This window comes from Arachis stenosperma, chromosome 9 (assembly GCF_014773155.1).
Source record: "Arachis stenosperma cultivar V10309 chromosome 9, arast.V10309.gnm1.PFL2, whole genome shotgun sequence".
In the NCBI taxonomy this organism is placed as follows: domain Eukaryota; kingdom Viridiplantae; phylum Streptophyta; class Magnoliopsida; order Fabales; family Fabaceae; genus Arachis; species Arachis stenosperma.
The window spans coordinates 134,015,744-134,039,636 of record NC_080385.1 but is presented as its reverse complement, the minus strand read 5'-3'; the positions used below and the strand labels follow the sequence as shown (position 1 = coordinate 134,039,636).

The window sequence follows — 23,893 nt, the reverse complement described above, 5'->3', positions numbered from 1 at the left end:
TTGGGTTGGGCTTTTAATAATTAATTCTTGGGAGTTTTTGTTATATTATTTAAAATTGTCACAAATAAAATATACTATGAAGGTTTTAATAACTCCCACTAAAAAACTTTCACAAACAAATAAAAATTTTGTAGTGAATGTTACAAAACATTATAAAATCATCCTTTTGTCCATAATAATTTTTGAAATGACATAAAAACCTTTTCCTAATATCACTACCCAGTACCCATACTACCCCACTGATTACGACCACTCCTTTCCACCTAAAACAGAAAAACCAAAATGAAACCAAAATGAAGAAAATGAACAAAAGAGGGAGAAGAAAGAAAAGGAAAGGAAGAAGAGGGAGGTGACGACAAGGAAAAGGATGGCCGCCACCGTTGCGTTGTGGCTGTAGGACTTGTCGCGTTGGACTTGTCATTCTTCATCTCTCTCTCTCTACTGGGGCTTGTCGCACCGCTGTTGCTGGTGTTCTCCATCGCTGTCGTCGCCGGGGTTCAGCTGCTCTGTCACTGCTAGGCCAACCCTCTACTGCTCCCCTCATATTCTCTATGCATCCTCGGGCTTTCTCTTCACCGTCGTGGGGCTTGAGCTCTAGTTCCTCTCCCGTCACGCTATGTTCTGCCGCCGCCATCGTTAGAGTTTTAACCACTCTGTCGTCGCTGGGCAAGGGTTTCATTGCTCCTCCATCATTGCTGTACACCTTCTCTGTCTCTACTGTCGCTGGCAAGGGTTTCGTTCTTCCTTTTTTATGTTTTTTTAATTTTTGAATAACATAAACATCATTTCTTTCTTTCTAATTTTTTTTAATTTCTGTTGTTGCTGATTTTGGATTTGAAATTGCAGTTGATGATTGCTGAATTATTTTTTTAATTTAAAATTTCTGTTAAATTTATTTTGTTGATGATTGCGGTTGATGATTTTGGTTAAATTGCTTAATTATTGTGGTTGATGATTGCTGTTAAATTGTTGCACAAAAAAAGGGTTTAGGTGGAAAGAAATGGGTTGGGGGTAGTGGATAGGTGGTAGTGATTTAGGATGATGAACTGGTAATAGAGAAAAAGGTGTGATGGTTATGATGCCAATGATGATGGTTATGGTGGCAGTGGTGGTGGCCATAAGGAAAGGGAGAAAGAGATGCATAGCAATGGTGATGATGATGCAGAGGTTAGTGGCGAGGGTAGGGAGGTTTTTCAATTTTTGTTTTAAGGGTAAAATTGTCTAAAAAATATTGTTTATGGACAAAAGGATGATTTTATAATGTTTTGTAACGTTGAGGATGATTTTAATAACAAAAAAAAGGTCGGGGACAATTTTAATTTTCACCCAAGACGTTAAGGACGAAAAAAAGTATTTAACCCTAAAAAGATTCAGTTAAAGATTAAAAATCTATAATAGTCATGTAGTCATGTCCAGGTTGTGTTTAAAGTTGTTAGTTTGATCTCTTTTACTTAAAATTTTGTTATGCACTATACTTTATATAGACCCTTCTGTCGATAATATATAAATGATTTTACAAAATTAAAAGTTTGAATTCTTATTTATACAGGCTACAATAGATGTCCTTAGAGAGATTCTTATTTTGTTAATTTTCTGTTTGATCATTCTATTATTTAAAATTATTGGTTGTGAAATTAAAGAACTTATCATCTTGATTAATTTTAGGTTAATTATTATTGTACATATAAGTTGTTTTAAAATTATAACGTAAATAAAATTAAAAATTATATTATTAGCATAATTTAATTTTTTCTGAGGTAGAAGAAAATAGATTTTCTCAATATATACAATCAGCATGATTCTACATCTGATAGAAATAGAATATAAGTTAAGATACTAATAAAATTCAATGTAATATATACTAGTAAAATTCTTTTATAATATTAAAGACTCTGCTATGTAATTCAATAATATGAAAAACAAAGTCTTCTCTCACTACTCACTTTTCTTTTATTTATGTTGATTGCTTATTTTTATTACATAATACGTATACATAAAAGCCTTGTTCATGTCTCTAATATTATTGGATAATTGTTTCTTCTTATCTCAAAGAATAGGTTGTGGACGTGCTTAAAATCTCCTCCATCTTAATTCTTAAAGATATTTGTTCTTTGGACCTATTGCATTTTTGTAGATCAAGTTTAAATGTTGTATAAATTTGCTCGACTTTTGCTTTCATATCTAGTTGCCCCTTGTTCTCCAAGTATGTTACAACACAGTAGAATACTTCATCTAAAATTACAATCTCTGTAGTCTATATTTCATACAATACTTTGATAATATCATCTGTCCTTGAAGCTTTGCAACGATCCTTAATATACAGTGCATATAATCTCCAATTGCGCTTGATGCCTTGGCACTCCATACTCTTGAATAACTATTATACTTCGAATATACGGTTTTGAGAAACATGACCTGCAACCACAGTTGGTATTACCACTATATCGGGCATAATCCTTTTAGGTTTTCTTTATTTATGATAACATGTTTCTAATATTTTTGTTGTTAGCTAGTTAGTTTGCTAAATAGAAAGAAGAAAATCTTCAATTAGCAATTGATACTATAAGTTACATAAAAAGAATTAACAAATAGATATAAACACTAACCTCATAACCACAAAACGATACATAAAATGAGATCATGATAGAAAGGAATACAAATTATTGATGTCACCGAATAGATAGATAAGGATCTACTAATATAACTTTTATTTTAATATAATCATAAGACATCCTTTGAACTAAAGTAAAACCACACAATAGTACCAAGTACCTAATCCACTATTTTCTCACGATTTTTAGGCATACATGATCATAATCTAAAATTTGTACTCAACGTAGTGCATTACACATGTAACACCTTACGATACAGAACCTTACGCTCGAGTCATAAAGTAGAGGTGGCGAAGTATTATAACCTCTAAAAATAAAATATGTACATAATAATAGTTGAAAGGAATTTTATAACGAGGAGCCTTTGAAGGAAAGTTTAAAACAAAGGGCGCAACGCTCATGTAAATGGAAAACTTGCGTACGAAGAAAGATACAAAATCTTTAAGCTCTAGGCTCAACCTGCAAAGCCAAGGTTGGTCGGAGAATATTTACATAAAATATACATAACACAGATATCCCAAAACAAATAAAACAACAACCTGTTTCTCTACATCGAGCTTTAAGAGGGACAAAATAAAGTTAAACATACAGAGGAGAATCTAAATATAGAATAATAAACATAAGCTCAAAATACAGAGTCCCAAGATATAACACTTTTCTTGCAGAATGAACTTTAGACGCTTATCGAGGTGCCTCTCGACCTGCATTTGAAAAAAACAACATATATATGGTGTGAGAACCAAAGGTTCTCAAAATGGTAACAGTGCCCACGTAAATAACATATAATATCTCGGGAAAGCCGAAGGCGATCCTAGAACTTCCGAGTTTTGACGCTCAAATTATAAAACCTAAAGAATTAAAACGGAAACCGTAAGTAGGGGTGGTTCTCTAAGGTTCTTAAACTTAACCAAACTCTAACTAAAGCTCTCGACTATTCCCCTTCCTCCACAATCCTCCAAAACACCAGTAGAATCACATAGACAAATAATACATACAAGAAAATCACAATTAGAATGCAGTTACAGCAGATAGAGCATATAGCAATTAAACATGGATAATCAATTAGGCAAACCTAAGCAAAATATATTCAAACCAAATAAACAAATGCATATGATGTATGCCTGCCCTATAGCTGATGATATCATCTGTCGCTTAGATAGCCAACCCAACACATCCTGGTAGCTAACCATGGACAGAAACACCTATCGCAGAGCAAATGGGACTGAGCCACAATCCTCTTGCTACTACCCGCTCAATCTAGAGCAAATGAAATAACCATGACTGCTGCTACTACCCAGGCAGGTGTTTATAAGCTCAACCTGGAGCAAGTGAAATAATCCACTACTGCTGCTACTACCTATGCGTCACAATCACTAACCTGGAGCAAGCGGAACAAACCATAATCCTTGCTACTGTCCAAGTATCTCATTCAAGAATTCATTCAATCTCAAGTCAATCATTAATTATAATTCATAATAATTTCATCATCAATCATCCTCATTCATCATACTCATTCGAAATTCTATAATTAACTCAACTTTTCATAATTTTTCTTTCTCATCTCATACCCGGAACAAGTGGACAATGCCACTGCCTACTATCCAGGGGTCACATATCACATTCACTCACAAACCATACTTTTTGCACTTCCTCGGTCACAATTTATTACTCCAAACTTTTTTTCTCTTGTTAAGTTAACTCATTCTCTAAACTTACCCCTCTCCCTATGATTAGAACTATGTTTCAGGGTCTTAGAGAGTAAAAATAGAGGTTTAGATGTTCAAAATCACATTTAAAACACAAAACTCAATTTTTTTAAAAACATGGCCCTGCATACGCGGAAGTGAAACTTTTCCCAACTCGTGTACGCGATATACTCTCGCATACGCGAGCACGTCTGGCCGAACCAAACGGCCGCGTCACGTGTACCCTCTTATTCGCAAGCCTCCCAAAAATGCAAAAAAGCTGTTAAGTGTTGCAGAATTGCCTTTCGCACACTAAACTTCTGATGCGCATAACTTTTTCGTTAAAAATTATTTTTCATCTGTTCTTCAAATAGCGTAGACTTCACGGACCAAATTTTCATATAAAATAAGTTTGGAAAGGTTTGGGAGTCCGTAAGCCGATTTATGGCTCGTCGAATTTCTGTCAAAAAATCAGTTTTCTCAATAATACCCAAACCTCTATCTTTACAAATTCTTAACTCAATACCAACATTCAAAACTCCTAAACAGCACTAAAATTTACCAAACCATCATCTCAACTTCCACATTCATTCCATTATACATTATCACTTTCATATATACAAATTTAATACCCAACCACCACACATAATCATTTTTCATCATAATTCAATATTATCATCAGTCATCACACATTCTCATTAACTTCATCATTCAACACACTCATCATCAATCATTCATCATAGTATCCAACCACCCAACAAAACAATTCTAATAACGAGTCACTAATCATCAGTTTTCCACATCATACTATTTATCCTATGGTCTTCTAGCCTAAGTTTTCACGTCACATTATAATTTAATTACGAGAAATCAAAATCATACTTTGGCCGATTCCTCGTTAAACCTGAAACATCACAATTTTTCACTGTTCCATAAAACCCAAGCTTCCAAAATGTGCACCAAATAGAGGATTCAGCTACCACCGCCCAAATTCCAGCTTTTTGACACCTCCAATTCCATCAACAAGCCTCAAATAACCCACAACTCAATCTAATACCAATAAACATCACTAACTAAATATAGATTTCATTATATCACAGATTTCATGAGGATTTGGGAGTCCTTACCTTTCTCAAGCATCAATCAAGCAAAACCCAATAATTTCCTTAAGTTAGTTCAAGCCGATAACATCAAAGAATAAAAAATCTCAAAATTAGTGTCAAAATTCTTCTTTTAATTAGTTCTATCTCATTAAACTATAAAATTAAGTTTTCTAATTTCTTAAATTAATAATTAATTTTTTGACTAATTAGTTACTAATTTTGTGGGTTTCACAACACACATCCAATATATGCAAATTTTTAATAAAAAATCTGGCAGAAAAAATTATCTATTTCTTGTTGTCACAACAGAAGATATCCACTCAAATTCCTAAATAATCTTTCATCATAAGCACACCCTCGTGAGAAAAAATCAAATATTTTTTTATGAATGAAAAATAAGTAAATGCTTCAAAATAAGATCAGTACTAAACCCTAATTCATTTAACTAATTCCATCCAAAATTAAAGCCATCATTTCAACTTCCAATGATAAAAATGATAACATAATTCAATGTAGTTAGCACACACAAGATTCAAATATGCATTGCAATTTAGCAAGCACTTAGTATCCTTATAATCAAGAACAGAAGCAGAAATCTAAAAGTAGAACCGAAGCTATATGCAAGACTCAACCATAGGTAATATACCATTCTAATTTGAACAGGATTAACTAAGTACAAAAGTTATAAGAATCTCATCAATGTGAAAGCTTTATTGTCGTATCCCTATCACCCCATATTCATTGATTTTCACAAACTAAAAATTCAAATTTTGTGTTTACAGAGAAACTAATATCCTTTAGGTCGTGAATCAATAACAAAAAAGCTAATATATCTTAGACCATGTGATGACACAATACAGGGTAGTGATAACAAAATGGCATGACGTAGGGCGGTGATAATACAATGTCGCGACACAGGCGACAACACGACGACGCGAGGCGAGGGAGCATGCAGTGGAGACAAGGTTAGGGAAGCAACATGCGATCAGGGAGAGGGCAAACGAGAATTGATTTTGAATGGATTAGGATTTGTTTATCAATTTTGGGGCTAATGCTGAAACAATAAGAGCAAACACAGATATTTTTAAATTAGGATTATTTTTTGGTTAATTATTTTTTTTTCTTTTTTAAAATTGTTAAAGTGATTTGATTTAATTTTAGTTGTTATTGAAGAAGGATATTTTTATTATAGAAATAAAAAATAATATTTAATCATTTAACAAAAATAATTATAAGGATATATTTGTCTTTTTAAAATCATTTATGAGAGTATTTTTGTATATATAGTAATATAATATTTTTTTAAAAATAAATAAAAAATAAATACTAATAGAGATAAATATAATTCACATAACAAAAATTTTTATTTTGCCAACTTGTATATCATATATATCAATACGTACAAATTAACAATCGTACTAAAACAATTAACAAAAAAAAAACACTTATAGAAGGTATCATTTAGAGATCTCATTATTATCTATACCAAAAACAAAAGCAATCTCATTATTATTATGTTTTCATTAATATCCCACCAATAAAAATTAGACATGTATCTATTTAAATTTTCATTCCATCCCCTTTATATAATGATTTTCCTTTCTTCATCAGTAACAATTACTTATTTAGTATATAGCCAAATGGAATAATCTTGAGATTGATGTTATCTATTTTCATACTTAACTACAAAATTTAATGATAAATTAAGAAAAATAATAGATAAATTGTTGCTTTTGTACAAATCAATTGGAAAATTATTATTTATATATTAAATATTTTTAACATCCATATGAAAATATAGTTATCATAAATTAATTTATATTTAAATTATTTTGTAATTAATAAAATAAAAAATAATTATTTAGATTTTAAAAATTATTAATATCAAAATCGTGTTTATTATAAAAAAGTGTAGACATAATATAATTATTCTTGAAATTGTATGATAGACTTTTTAAATGATAATATTTTAATATCTTTTTTAGTCAAGTTAAAGGTGAGGATCGAATCTTAGACTTCTTAATGAAGAGGGAGATATATATCATGTGAATTATGGTTCATTGTCACAATTTTAAACACACTCCAACGCTATCTATCAGTACTTGAACTTACTCAATTTTTTGAGTTAAGACTAAGTCAGTCTAATCTTCAGTATTTAACAAGAAAGCTAAGAACATAAGAGAAAGGAAGCTTTGGTAAAAAGAACACGATATTACTCAAGTGTTTGTTACAAATGACTCACACCTCCAAACTCTAATTCTCACCCCTTATTTATAGTCATCCACCTCCTCATTACTACAACAAAATAGCATTTTGGCGACATTTTTTTTTAATGCTTGATGACGGTTTTAACGGTCACTAAATGATTTTGCCACGGTTAAAGAAAGCGTCGCAGGTTTGAGCGTCGCCAGCTGACATAGTGACGGTTTTGGACCACCGTTGGTAAGGAGTGTCGCTAAATTGTTTGTGACAGTTTTTAAAGTATAAAATCGTCACTAATTTGTAACTCTTGTATTTCGTGACGTTTTGAAACTGTCATTAAATTACTAAATTCTGTGCAACTTTTTCTTATATTATATGACTATTTGAAACCGTCACTAAGTTACTAGTTCTTATGACAGTTTTTAGACATATTTAGTGACTATTTAAACTGTCATAATATTTTTAGTGATATTTTTTCGATTTAAAACAGTCACTAAGTTACTTATTCCTGTGACAGTTTTTTCTGTATTTAATGACTGTTTTAATCTGTCATAATCTCTCCAACATGAAAGCTTTCTTTTATTAAATATTGCAAAAGATATTTCTATTATAAATAATAATTTATATGTGTCTACCAACAAAATAATAAATGACATTATATTTAAACTCAATTCCATAAATTTTACAAAAATAGCAACAATGTATTTCAAAAGTTGAATTTGACAAGTTTTACATAGTCATAATCATAAAATGTAAATTCAAAAACTCAAAAAGAATTGGAGAAAAAACTCATAACCAATGTCCAATTGGAATCAATTAGCTTCTTCTAGTTCATATACTATGATGGAACAGAATAATAGTCCTCCTTCCATCAAAGAAAGCCGATAAAAATAGCTGGTCAGTACAGTTTCCATCAAAAACATCTACAAGCTAATCTAGTACCATTAAACTAATGATCATGAGAGGTCATGGTGCTTCTATGAAAGAGACAACAAAATGGTTCTTCAAATATGCGAACTTGAATATGAAAGGTCAAACAAGTTTGGTATCTTGATAGAAATGGAAAACTACGTCCTTCTTCAGGTGCGATTGCATGGACTCATCCCTGCACTGCAACCTCAGCCTGAGTTGGAAAAAAAGAAGAAAAAGAGAAGAGTTCTCAGTATGACTAGATAGCAAATTTTCAGGTTACAGAATGAACAACTTTGAAGTTCAATTTTGCAATGTCTGAGAACCCATGCCTAATACCCTGTTACACAGTAACATATTATCTCATAGAACACAAGCCTTATCATAGCTAAGAATAGTTTCCCTTGTTTTAAAAGGGAAGAGAGATAATATTTGAGCAAAGTAATGTGAAGAACATACCAAAGAGTGAATGAATATTTATACAAACATAATGAAGCTCATAAAAAAATCCCTAAGATTGGACCCAAATCGAATTGAAATGCACAATTAATCAGTGTTCTATTCACACATTGTACACAAGCTCAAAGCTTTCATAGTATTATAAGTCACTGGAAAATTATTGGTGTGGACATTTAGACCTCAAACCGGTAAGATGCTATAGGTTTTGTTTTGAGAGAATAGAAGATTGTGCGAAGATCAACCACAGAGAACTAATAATATGGAATGGAGTGGAAATTTGAATGATCCAATTTTGTTTCATAAAATCATGTAAAGCAACAAATGTAAGTGGCACAAAATTTATTGAAAATGGAGAGAATATATATATATATATATATATATATATATATATATATATATATATATTATTATATATATATTACACGGTTGTGGTGCTAATCATCTGATGCTTTATTGCTTGCTACATCTATGCGAACTTTGATTCGAGATCTTCAACTATTCTATCAAACTTAAATTTTGAAGATCGAAAACGAGCACTAGACAAAGTAATGTTGCTCTTATTCCCTCCAAATTTGAATTGATCTGTATGCAAGAAGTGAAGTGATCAAGTATTTGAAAGGTGATTAGGAAAAGACAAATTGAGCAGTGGTAAAGAAAAGAAAGAAATGAATTGAAATTACCACAAAACGCAAATCTCCATTGTAGATGCAATGGAATCAAGTGGATGTGAAGGATGTGAGCAAGGTATGGCCAATCCTCCCCTGTGTCTCTCTTGAAAGAGAAGGAATTATTCAAGCACAAAGGTACTAACTCAAAAAAGACAAAGATACAAAAATAGAAGGGAATAAAAGAAAGGAGTGAGAAAACATAGAAATGGCACCTTTGAATACAGTTACATCTAGGTCTAGAAGATGAAGCAGGAAGAGCCAAGATTACAGAGAAGAATACAAAACTGGAGCCACACCCTGAATCTCTGACTCTGAAGGAAAATTTTAATATATATATATGTGTAAAACAAAAAATTGAAAAACACGCTCAGAAATCTAGCTCAGGACAAGCTGGAATAAAATTGATGACAACCTTAGCACTTGACATAATAAGACTTGATTAAACTTATAGTACATACAGCTTTTTGAGATAGGGAAGGCACTTGACTGCATAATCTTTGAAGATATCAAAAGCCATCTCATTGATAGTGTTATAAAGCACTAAGAAGCACAATGTCATGTAGTCCGGGAGATTATTAATAGCATTTACATCCCATCTGATATAAAAGTATGCATATAATTATTATTAAATTTTGTTGCGTTAAGTTATTGTTAGAAATATTTGCTAAATAATATAATGAAGCAACCTCTCAACAGCATCCGTGAAGAGCTTCAGTTCATCTAAAGTACCATAGACATCGTAAACATCATCAAGGACGGTGATTAAAGCTACCACCTTGGTAAGTTCTTTATGACAATAAGAGAAATTTGGATGCGAGACTATTTCCAGTGACCAAAAGAAGGATTCCGTTAATCTATCCCGGGGAAAGCTAAGCTTGCTAGCCAGCCCATGTCCCTCCACCACCTATAAATGTGTAACATTGAGTTGGTCCAGCCATGTAACATTCTAGTAAATTATTTTCTTTAAATATTTAACTTACATGTTGAAGTTAACAAATCTGACCTTGTCATTTGTTGAAGCACTTGTTGATATAATGACTGAACCATGTTGAGGTCAAGCTTGGCAAGCTCTAATAGCAACTGATTATGTGGTTCTTTTTTATGGTATGTGACAATATAGCATCGTGCCTCTACTCTGTAAGGACTATGGTGGTACGGAAGACCCTCCAACACATTCCTAGTGCTTTCTTTGACTTTATTCTCTGTCTCATCTTTTGATATTATGTTCATCAAATTTGTTGGCTTGTTGCTGAAAATGTCTTTGCCTTCTCACATAAATTTTCTCCCTCAAAGCTAAGGTATGATGCCTCGTACAAACTTAACATTCCTTGCACATCATTGCCAATTTCATGCTTAAAGTTTTTCTCATCATCCATGAAACTTTCAAATACATTTGCACCTCACAAAATCAGTGAAATTACTTAAATAACCTTGGATGATGGAGGTTACTTATTTTTAAAGAGTTGTGATCATGATGTGTTTAGTTTTATAGACCTTGAAAGACGTGAAAAGCATGTTGTCTAAGAATTCTGAAGAGGAGAGAAGTAGCATGTAGAGTTTTGTGTGTGTGAAGGTGCATATATTGTGAAGAATGAATGCGGGAAAAAGCAGAGTTGATGTGGTTTTGGAACTTGTAAGAGAGGCCCAACCGGTGGAGATCGTCAATGAGTTCAAGCAAGTTTAGTGGCTCCAAGTCTGAACTATTCATCATCATGAATCGCACCTTCTCTTCTAACTTTCTTGCTCTCTCTTCAACTCTATCAACCTGCAAATAAGGATAAGGTTCCCTTATCAACTTTATCAACCTGCAGGGAACCTTATCTGTGATGCAGAACAAGGATACAAAACAACATGTGCATAAACTTATAATAAAATATAGAACCATCAAGACATCAATAAAGTACATATTTATGTTGTTCAGCTTACAACCTACCAACTGTGCTTAGAAATCCTTCAACTGCTGACTCAGCTCTCTCATTTCCAGCTTCACCTATTACCATCACCTACATAATTCAAGAAGAAAATTAACCATTTCATTATGGCATCAAAGCACAAAAACATCAAAGGAATCAAGAGAAGATACAACAAATAAGGCATTCAAAGAAATCTGGTTGAAGCATTTCATCGAACATGTTGAGTGCAAGTAAAATTAAAATGATATAAGAGAATTCAAAGAAACAATCGCACTCATCATCATCCATTCACATAATCAAACAGCAATCATCACTTTCAAACACAATTACAATCATGAATATCTAGCTATCATAATCCCTTACCTTTTATTGTTGATCAAAAACACAGAATTTTACTTCTGCTTCTCCCCTGAATCTGAACCCTAACAATTACAAGAAACCAGAATTTCGGTCACATCCTTAAGGACATTCGGCCAATTCAAACACGAGCAAGGGAAGAACAATCACTCTTCTTTGCTTGTGGTGGTGTCTGTGCTAACAAAATTTGAATAATTTGTACGAATAGAGCTAGAGGAATGTTTAGAAATTTTGAATTAGAGGATAAAGGGAAGGAGATGAAGCTGTTCGACCTTCCTTAGAAGAGAAGTTTGAAGAAATAGCTTGGTGGATAGGGTGCAGCTCCTTTTTTCTGAACAGAATAGATTAGGGTTCATACTCGTAAAAGAGGGGAAGAGAAAGACGATGAGGGGGCCGGTGAACGGCGATCAGTGAACGGCGAACGGTGAACGGCGATCGGCGATCGGCGACGGTGAACAGCAACGGCGAACGCAAACTGCAGTGTGGTGATACTTTCTCATGTCCTCTTCTCATATCAAAGGAGCGTGAATAGGGTGAAAGAAATAGGAAGTAAATGAAAAAGTGTCAGAGATATAGACTCACTAGTGACCGTGAAAAATTTGATACAAAAGTGTCACAATATTACTAAATAGAGACACTTATTTCAAGTGTCGTAAAATAAGTGTAGCTATATATTCAATTTGTTGTAGTGTCAATGGATAGTTAGGATTAAATCTAATCAATGATCTAAAATTGATCATTTAGAACATTCACTGCAAATATCTATTTTACCACATTTTTCTAAATATTTTTAGATTATTTTATATTACTATTCATATTTTTATATCAGAAAAGCAATGGCTTGTATGCTTTACAAGTTCATTAACCAATAAACCCTCAAAACGCGCTGCAACCCTACGTCCAATACACGCGCTATATAACTACCAAATTTAAAAGATTTGTTTCCTTTCTTCGTTCTTCTTCTCGTTCTTCTTCTTCTGGTTCTTCTTCTTCTCGTTCTTCTCTCCTTATTTCTAGATTTATTTCGTTCTTCGTTCTTCTCCTTGTTCTTCTTCTTCTTCTCGTTCTTCTTCTTCTTCTTCTTCTCGTTTTTGTTTACTGAAATCAAAGTTTGGATTCGTTTTGAAGATAATGGTTGATTCAACATCAGATTCTCAGGTGAATCAGGGCGAAGTGGATTATGAATTTGAATCTAACGAAGTTCCTGAGGTTTGATTTACATACGTTTACTCTGAATTTTGTTGTAGTAATTTGTATAGCATTGTGTAGCTGAATAATTCGTGAACATTGACTGTGAGACTAACGCGTCAACATAAATCTGTGGATTGAATGTAATGTATTAGTTTTGATTGATTATCTGGAATTTATAGCAGACGCTCGGGTGTAGATCAAACTTTTTGGGTGTATTTGTTTCGGTAGTGTGGTGTATTTACATTTATGGCTTTTTCTGTTATTTAGCTGAGTGTGTCGTTCGGGTGTATTATATCAGAATGATGGGTGTGTTTTTGTTTTTTGTTTACAACTTATGGCTTTTATTTTCATTTTAGTTGAGTTGGTGCCGTTCGGGTGTATTATTTTGCAATAGTTGGGTGTATTTATAGTTTTGACATGGTGTATTCTGCAGCCTCACTCTGTTGTTGATGACAGTTATTCCGAAGGTTGGAATGACCTTTACCACCCTTGAAAATGCTGGAAAATTTTACAGGAACTACGCCAAGGTTGCAGGTTTTTCTACAAGAGTTCGGAGCAAATAGGAAGGAAACGAGATTAATAATCAATTGATTACATGTAGCAGAGAGAGAAAATGGAAATCTAAAATATCTCCGACGAAGAAACGAATCCGACAGCCGGTTTAAACTGTCCTGCAAGAATTTATATACACACATTGAAGGATGTCGGTGCTTGGATCATTTCAAAGGTTGTGCTGGATCATTCACACCCCTACTGTCCAAGTAAAGCAGAGATGCTCAAACAGCACAGGGAACTAAGCATGTCCATTCGTCGTACAATAGAGAATAACGAGGAGGCTGGTATCAGACCAAGCAAAACCTACCAATTATTTGTTGCGGCTGTCGGGGGTCACCGCGAGTTAAATTTTATCGAAAAGGACGTGAGGAATTACATTACCAGGGAAGTGCGGAATGTTTCCAAACAAGAAGATGCAAAGGAATTCGGGAAATATTTGTTAAGAATGAAAGAGAAGAATCAGAATTTCTTTTTTGAGCTTGAACTCGAGGAGGATCAATCGATTAAGCTGGCTTTTTGGGCAGATGCAAGAAGTAGAGCTGCCTTTGAGTATTTCGGAGACGTCATTTCATTTGACACCACCTACAATACAAACAGGTAACAAACTGCCCCTGTTTATGATGCTAAATTAATGTATTTTTATGAATCCGTAGCAGAGTTGTATATTGGCTATTTTTTGGGTGTATACGAAGCATGTGTTGGGGTGTACCTAATGATTTTGCATTCTGCACTATGGTAATTTGTTTCAGGTATAATTTGGTCTGTGGTTCTTTTGTCGGGGTGAATCACCACGGTCATTCAACACTTCTCGGATGCTCTTTGATGAAAAACGAAGAAATTGAATCATTCAAATGGTTATTTCAATGTTGGCTTCGTTGCATGGGAGGAAACGCTCCGAAAGGGTTTCTCACCGATCAATACGCATCAATGAAAAGGGCTTTAGAGGCCTGTATGCCAACAACAATTCACCGTTGGTGTATTTGGTACATCATGAAGAAGATTCCAAGCAAATTAAACGGGTACAAGGGACATGCAGATATTGAACAAGAAATGAGCCAAGTTGTTTTTAACTCTCATAGCAAAGACTCATTCGATAGGAATTGGAATGATTTTCTTCTGAATTTTGGTCTTGTGGAGAACAAGTGGCTTTCAGGTAATGTTTGTTTAAAATCTGCAGCAAAGGTGTAAATTGCATGTTTTTTCGGGTGTATTTATAGTCTGTGTTTGGGTGTATTCTGCAGATCTGTATGAAGACCGTCATATATGGGTTCCTATCTATCTGGATCACCACTTCTGGGCAGGGATGAGAAGCACACAAAGGAGCGAGAGCATGCATTCATTTTTTAACAAGTTTATTACCCGGAACAGCTCGCTTATTCAGTTCGTCAAACAATACAATAATTGCCTTGGAAGCAGGGAGCAAGCAAAGAGAGAATTAGATGCTGTAGATTTTCATACAGTCATACCGTGTGCAACTAAGTCCTCCATTGAAGCTCAGTTTCAATATGTGTACACTCATCAAAAGTTTAGGGAAGTCCAAGCACAATTCAGAGGTAAGGCGAATTGCATCACCAGATTAACGAATTCCACTCTAGGCTATTCAGTATACGAAGTCAGAGAACTAGTTTCCAGCTCAATATTCAACAAGTTTGTGGTTACTTACGACTCAGTTGCAGCCGAGGTAAAATGCCAATGCTTATTATTCGAGTCGAGAGGGATACTGTGTCATCACGCACTAAGGGTGTTAAGCTTTGAACAAGTAAGCCAAGTGTCATCTAGATATATACTAGAACGATGGAGCAAGAAGGTAAAGAGACGACACACACACATCAAGAGCAGCCACAACGAGCCACTGATGGAGCCAAGAAGTAAGAGGTTTGACCAATTGGTTTTTCGTTCGCAAAATATTTGTGAATTTGCATCCGAATCGGAGGAGCTGACTGCAATTCTGCACTGTGCATACGATAATGTCATGGCTGAGATGGAATCATTAAAAGCCAAAAGGAAGGGGACATCTTCTTTATCCCACGAAGACGCCAACTTGGAATCCGTTAACGAGCTTCAAAGCCCGCCAAGGATCCGAACAAGAGGACGTCCAAAAAATAGGCTAGGTTCAAAGTTGGACAAACAGATTGTAAATGCCACAAAGAAGAAGAAAACGAAAGTTTTAAGCGAGGTAAAAGTAATGTTCTTTAAATTTGTGTTGATTGAGTTTATTTTTCTTGTTAATAGTTTAGCTAATATGTGAGTGTTATATTCAGATAAACCTGTTTGATGCTGCATCAGTGTTGCATTCAAATTCCAGCCAATATCAAGGACATGTTATGAATTATCAGTTTACGGTACCAGCAGCAGGGGATAACTCTTTGGGTGTATAGTTTTACAGAATATGGGTGTAAAAGCACTGTTTCTCTTGGGTGTATTTTTGTGAATTCACATTTTACATTTTAAGTGTTTAGGGTTCAGGGTTTTAGTCTCAAAACATCATGGGGGGATAGATTTCAGGGTGTATATTCAACTTTATTTGGGTTTAAAAAATCGCAGCTTATAGGTGTATATTTGATTTGATGTTTTTCTTCATATTTTAGTACCTGTAATTTATACATTTTGAATACAGCACAGACAGTTTAACAGCACAGACAGTTTGGGTGTATATTTTAATCAATCTTGGGTGTATATTAAACTCCCGTTGGGTGTAAAATTTATAATCTGTGTTTAGATCTGCCTTGATGTTTTCCTTCATATTTAACCACCTGTAATACAGCTTTTGAATACAGCACAGACAGTTTAACAGCACATATAGTTTAACTATGGAAAAAAATTTTATTGAATAGAAGTTGTTTATAAATGGCAATTTTTTACAGCATTTGTTCAATTTACAAACTAGCTAGCAATTGGATTACACATTTTCTATATCAGTAGAATTTATCTGACAAAACGGACTCAATAATACGGAGGATGGCTTCGACAGTCTTATTGCATTACTCGCTCTAATTGCTTCATCTCTCTCTTTACTCATTTCATTGAATAGTATCCGCGAAGCATACTCCACTCTATAGTGGTCCACCTCGTCCTACAATTAAAAATTATATTCTGTTTAAACAGCAATATTAATTTAGTAAAGTAATACAGAGTTATATAGTTCTAAAGACAGTTACCTGTTTCCAATTATCCCATTCATACTTCCCCTTTTTAATGTTTTCCGGCTCAATTAACTCAAGCCACTTCATAACGTAGATAGCGCAGTCATATCTGAAAATGAAGAAAATAAATTACAAATCTTATTTAGGAAAGTTTAATGTTCAGAGTCACAAATTTATACGTTGATTTTTGGCCTGATATCTTAACGTATGATGCTTTAATTTCCTTTTCCTTCTCGCCTTTCTTCAAAGGTTCCCCACCAACATATGCTCTCATTCTTGAAATTATATATCCCTTAAATACCAAAACAAATCAGTAATACACCCAAATGAATGCAAACAATGATTATTTAGAACATACTAAAGATAAATACCCAAATGAATGCACAAGATACAACCACTGAATAAACAACATACACCCAACTTGATTAACAAAATACACCCAAATGGTACCACAAAATACACCCAAAGGAGAACACAGAGCCAACTTACAGTGAATTTATTAAGCTGCTTTCTCTGATCGCTTGGAGCTTTCTTGTGTAGGGGTCAAGTATATGAAATCTCCGCTTTCTTGTATCAATCACCATAACCACCAATGGTCCGCGTGGCAAACAGGTGCAAAAATCTGAAGGATTGCATATTTCAACAGTGTGTTATTTTATTTGGCATATAAGTAAAGAACGGTACTAACAAATTTTACAAATGAAAACTTACATATGGATGCGAAGTTAATTTTTTTGCATCTATGAAGGGAATAAAACTTGGGTAGTCTTCCACTCTGAATTCTTTATTGGTTTTAGGTGATATGAATTCCCCGTTTGGGTGCTTCGAAATGGCCATGTTCTGCAACAATCGTGAAACAACAAATGAAATACTGAAAATACACCCAAGTGAATTCTATAAATACACCCAAATGACTACACAACTTACACCCAACTGAACTTAAAAAATACACCCAAATGAATACAGAAAATATACCCAAAATTCGTAGAAGTAACACTTACCACAATATCGGGGGGGAGACAGTATACTTGTTCTTGAAACATTTTATCATTTGTCTGGTTGAAGATGAGGCACATGGCAGATACAATCTAGAAATATATGCCGAAATCAATTTATATTAATAAACATGTAGTAACCTTTGGTGTAAATATTAATGTTATTCTAATATTACCTCAGCTTCTATAAAAGTTGCTGCCTGGAGTGATGCAATGTGCATTTTTGTCAAAATGTATTTATCTTGGGCCATCAGAGTGCACATGTTTTCATACTCGTTAGTTCTGCCATCTGCGTATGTCTTGACTCGCGTCCCCTAGATGTAGCACTTCTGTTTCATATCATCCGTATTCTGATTTATTGCCGCAGGAGTTTCAAACCTCCCAGAACTTTCTCCCCCAGTCTCCCTTTGGGACTTTTACTTTCTTCTTTCGCTGCATTTCTTGCTATTTTTTGTACCAAATTATCTAATTGTTCTAGCAAATTTGCAACTTCTGGAGATTTTGCCCTTTCTGCTTCCTGCGTTGATGCTTCTTCTTGGCTTGAATCAGTGAGGCCAAGGCTGAATGATGGCATCTGATCTGTTCTAGGAGCATACGATGTTGTACGTGCCATCATCAATAGGGCAGCAGCGTCTTCTGCAGCTGGATAACTGCGTCATCATGTATAACGTATTACAGGAATAAGAATATACGGATGATAAGCAAAGATTGATTTCAGTCTGATGAACTTACATTTTAGTTGGAGCTGGGGGAAGCGTGGGTGTGCTTTCTTAAAGTTGTTGGGGGGGTTCAGGAGTGCTGCACAGTTACACACAAATTAATCATGGCGTAAAAAAAACTATTCAGGAACAATATACACCCAAACTGTTAGCAAATATACACCTGAACTATAATCCAATATACACCCAAACTCTAAACAAATAATACTATTTCTTACGTTTTTGTAGTTCCTTCAATTTGTAGCAGAGGGGTTGGTTCAAAATCTGTCTCAGGTGTTTCTTCAAATTCCGACACAGTAGTTGTTTGGGACACTGGCACAAAAACTTGAATCGGAACTCTAAACAAGAAGAAAAATGAAAGGTTAACAATGCCTTTGAAAATAATAAGGTTATAAGGTTGAAATATTCTTGAAAAACTCACATTGCAAGTGCTTCCGACGGTGTCCGTTCCCTCACAACCATCATATTTGAATCAGCCGGCTCACTGGCTGACTGTTGAACCGGACTCAACCTAAAATACACCTAAAGAAAGTCAATAAATACACCTGAACAATTAAAAAAGAAGACAGGCTTTGTTTTTTGAGAACTTACATACTTGCAGTTTTTGTTTTTTTTTCCTCCCTTTTTTTTCTCGAATAAAATAATAAAGGGCTTTTTTTCTAAAAAAAATATATACAGAATTAAAAGTAGAAGGTAATAGAAGAACAAAAGTAACGGTTATTTGAAAGAGAAATTACATGCTCTCTGTCGGGTTGTTTACACTACTTTGTTCTGTGCATCCTTGAGAGGAAGGATCATCACTTCCCAAGTTCACATCCGGTATTCTAAACAGATTTCATGTTACTCAGACAAAATATGATACAGGTATAAAATAGACCCAAATGAATGCACAAGATATAACCAACAGAATGGACAATATACACCCAACACAACAAACGAAATACACCCAACTTAATAAACAACATACACCCAACTTGATCAACAAAATACACCCAATTCATGATAACAAGATTTTATTAAATAAAGCTTCTTACGTTTCAGAGGAGACATAGCGACCTTCTGTCGATCGCAGGTCAGCTTCGTTCTGCCTGCGAAACAAGAAACAATTATTAGCAAAGAAAACACACTAAAATCTGAAATATACACCCCAACAAGACATACCCCTCTGCTGCAGATTTTTCATCGATTCCCCTTAATAATTCATCTAGATCTTCACTTCCTATTTCATATCTCTCACTACATTCATAAAAGAAGATGTTAACAAAAATAATTATGATGATAGACGGTAATATAGCTTACGAGGTACTGTACCCATCATTGTATTGATCTTCTTCAGGAGATGAATGCTCAACAACAACCTTTTTCTTTTTGGATTGTGTTCTGGGTGGAAAAAACAAGTATGAATCAGAAATAAAAAATTAATTTTATCACAGAATATTATCCAAAGAAGTGCTTACTTTTTTGGTGTTCTTTGTGTCTTTTTCTTTTTCTTTTTTGCTTCTCCACCGGTGATGATTCTTCGCTTCTATAAGTTAATAAGAGACACTTCAGTTAATACACGAAATCTTTATAATGAGGCCAAAAGAAAGGAGTAATAATTTCAGAACATTACTCATCACTTGATTCAGATTCTGAATCCTCTTGACTCTTTTTTCTTTTTCTGGAGTCCATTCTGGAAGGCAAACAATCATTATTTAGAACATACTAAAGATATAAAATACACCCAAATGAATGCACAAGATACAACCAACTGGATCGACAATATACACCCAACATAATAAATAACATACACCCAACTTGATAAACAAAATACACCCAAATGGTTCCACAAAATACACCCAACTCGACGAAGAAATTACACCCAATTATGGTACTTACTTTTTTCCTTTTTTGCTGGGTTGTTTTCTTGGTGAATCCTCTGAGTCTTCTTGAATCTCAGACTCAGAGGTAGAACTATCACTGTCAGTTATTTCTGTCTCCGAAGACGATGTTGAACTCGCCTTCCTTTTTTTTGTTTTTTTTTTATTTCTTGTTTTTTTTCTTTTTTCTCTATTTTTTTTATTTTCTCTCTTGTTTCTGCCATCTTTACAATCCCCTGAAACATTAGATATTTTAGTTAGCAGCATTCAGGTAAATAAAATACACCCAACATATTACGTTCACTTACCAAAATTTCATCTGTTTCTGCACTCATTCTTTTGACCAACTGCTCCTTACTCCAGTTGGCAATCCAGGGTTTTGGCGGTCTTTCAGCTCTCTTCTTGCCCTTATTTTTAGAAAGATGAAAGTAAATTATCATCAGGGCAAAGAGGCAGCCATCAATTGCCTTCTTCTTTTTCTCCTTGTAGTCGGTTATGCCCTTGACCATAAAGGTTAAAACATGCCCCCCCCCAATTTCCCTCCGTTATGCTGTCCATCTCAAAAATTGGGGCCAGGTGCACAGGCGAGATTTTGTTTATTGTCGTTATTAAAAGGAACGCCATCTGTATATAGAGGATGAAAATTCTCTTGAACATTAGGCGTTCCTCTTCATTACCAACACCAATATCCATCATCTCATCTGTAAGACTTTTGAGGGTCTTACCCTGGAATCTTCTAAAAATTACTGTGTCATCCTCAGAAAGTTTCTTATAATCGACTTTCTGAGGAAATAGATCTCCTACAAAAAGGAAAATAACAAAGTATCAAAGTCGGTTCAAATACACCCAAGCATCAACTTAAATACACCCAAGCATCAGTTAATATACACCTATAGTTTTTAGCGAGTTACCTGTTGCATTGATGCCAAGCGCATCACCTATTTTTCTTGGTGTTATTTTAAAAGAACCGTATCCCGTTTCCAGCCTGTTCTCCCCTAGTTTGAAGTTATTAGCCAGCTCCCTTAACACTTGGTGATGCACCCTTAGTGGTGGGATGTGCATCAAGCCACCGAATCCCAAATCCCTCACAATTGTTTTCTTTTCATCACTCATGTTTCTGAATTTATCACTTAAGAGATGTGTTGCACACTTAAGGTCTTTTGTTTGCTGTAAACAAAAATAAAATTATAGTCAGATATAATTCTATTATATAAAACTGATTTCATGTAAGACATATATTTGTTCTTACATTTCTTCCAGGTTGGTTTCTCGCTGCCTTTTTCTCTGAAATGAAAAATACACCCAAAGATATCAGTAATACACCCATATATATGAGTCAGATACACCCATTGATAACAGTAAGATACACCCATAGATATGATTCAGATACACCCATATATATCAGTCAGATACACCATAGATATGAATCAGATACACCCAACAATTTATGCCATATACACCTAACAAGTTACTCCATATACACCCACTAAATTATGCAATATACACCCAAGAACAACCAATATTACAAGGACAAGAAATATCAGAATAGTTGCAACAGTTGATTATATTACACTATATCAGTTCAGAAATTTACATTCAACAAATTATGCCATATACACCCAACAAATTACGCAATATACTCCTAAAAATCAGTTACGAGAAAAACTAGAACAAGAAGATCAGTAAAGCGTAAATAACTAAGAAGAACAGTAAAACCTAGAACCAAGAAGAACATTAAAACGTAGAACAAGAACAATATTAAAAACAGTAAAATGAGAGATAGAACAAGAATAACAGTAAAACCTAGAAGAACGTAGAAGAACAGTCAAACCTAGTTCTTCAATTTCGAAATGTGAAAAATCTACAAGATGAGTAAAATAGTAACGTACCTTGAGTAATATTTCTTCGTTTTCTCTTGAAATTGTTGATCGAGAGTTCTATCTTTTGTTGATGGTTTTTGCTAATCTCTGCGACGAGTTCTATCTTTTCGGTTTGGAATGTTGCTCGAAGTTTGAAGGTTTGTGTTTTGTTCGAAGGAGAAGTGGAAGAGTGCGCCATAACGAGCGCCTTTGCGAAGCGTAACGGTTGAGTTATGCGCGTGGCACTGACGCTCCATTCAAAGGGAGTGAGTGCGCGTGTCTTTATCTTGGGCTGGGCCAACTTATAACACTTGTAGGCCTTTTTTACTTGTATGTGTAGCAGTCCCCTTTTTATATATATTCAGACTCTTCTAAAATACTTTAAAATATTTTAGAGTTTTTTAAAAATTTTTTAAGGTCTTTCAAAACCTTTTATAACATTTTAAAACGTGCAAAAATTATTTAAAACATTCTTAAACATTCTAAAAAACTATATAAATACTATAAAAATACTCTAAAAAACTATATAAATACCATAAAATCTAACATTCTAAAATTTGCTTTGATACAATGGATCCAATGTCTTTTATAATCACTAAACAAACTCATTACTTGACTTGATGTGGATAAGTTCAATAGATTTTGTTTGGATAACGATTTGTGAGGCTTACTTCTCTCTTTTCTCTCTTCCCTCTAATTGATGAATATTATTTAGTAATAAAAATATTTTATAAATTATATTAAATATATATTAAAATTAATTATTAAAATCAATCACTAATATAAAATACGTATTAAAATATAAAATATATATTAAAATAATTAAATAATATATTTAAATATAAATGCATAATAATTAATTTTAACATCCAAATAATATTTTTGTAATTACAATGTTATCAGCCTTCATTACCCTTTAGTTTCCCCTGCCACTGTCATCGCATGCCAATTCAATGTGGATTATTAATAATCATTAAAAAATTGAGGCAAACAATTGTTTGACATTCTATTAAATAATAACGGGAAAATGAATCAGGCCAGCCATTGTTGACCAATGACCATACTATATATACATAAGGTGAAGTCAATATCCCATTGTCCATCCAGAAACCCACTATTCATGTGACTTTTGTCGTTTTGATCCTGAATTCGTTTTTATATTATTACCGGGATAAATTGATATTACTTAATTGCAAATTTATATTAACTTCTAAATTCCCATACTATTATATTTTTGAGTTCCTATTAATTATCACTTTAAATCTTTTTGATACATTAAAAAAGTAAATACAGTAAACTAAAAATTATGTTTGGATACATGGTTTATTAATGTACAAAAAAGAAAGTACAAGAATTATATCTGGAGAAGAAATGAGTCAACGGATGTTATGTAGCACAAAACTAAAGTGACGAAACATAGAAGAAGAATGAGTCATGTTTCCTCGTTAAAACTGGCTAAATTTATTGTGTCAACTCATTTATTCGTTTAAATAGGTGAATTTTGTTTCTAAAATTAAGTTTGTTAAATTTTGAGTTAAACAGATTGAACTCAACTAACTCAAAAAAAAAATAACAAATTAAACAGATTAGTTTGCAAACTAAATACGCAGACTGTTTATTTTTTTACATTTTTTTTAAAGTAGTATTTTTAGCCAATATTTTGC

General features: G+C 33.7%; 1 pseudogene; it reads right to left on the bottom strand.

The window, feature by feature from the left end:
* Positions 1-9,436: 9,436 nt before the first annotated feature.
* Positions 9,437-12,421, bottom strand: LOC130949946 (isoprene synthase, chloroplastic-like; annotated as a pseudogene).
* Positions 12,422-23,893: the final 11,472 nt, after the last annotated feature.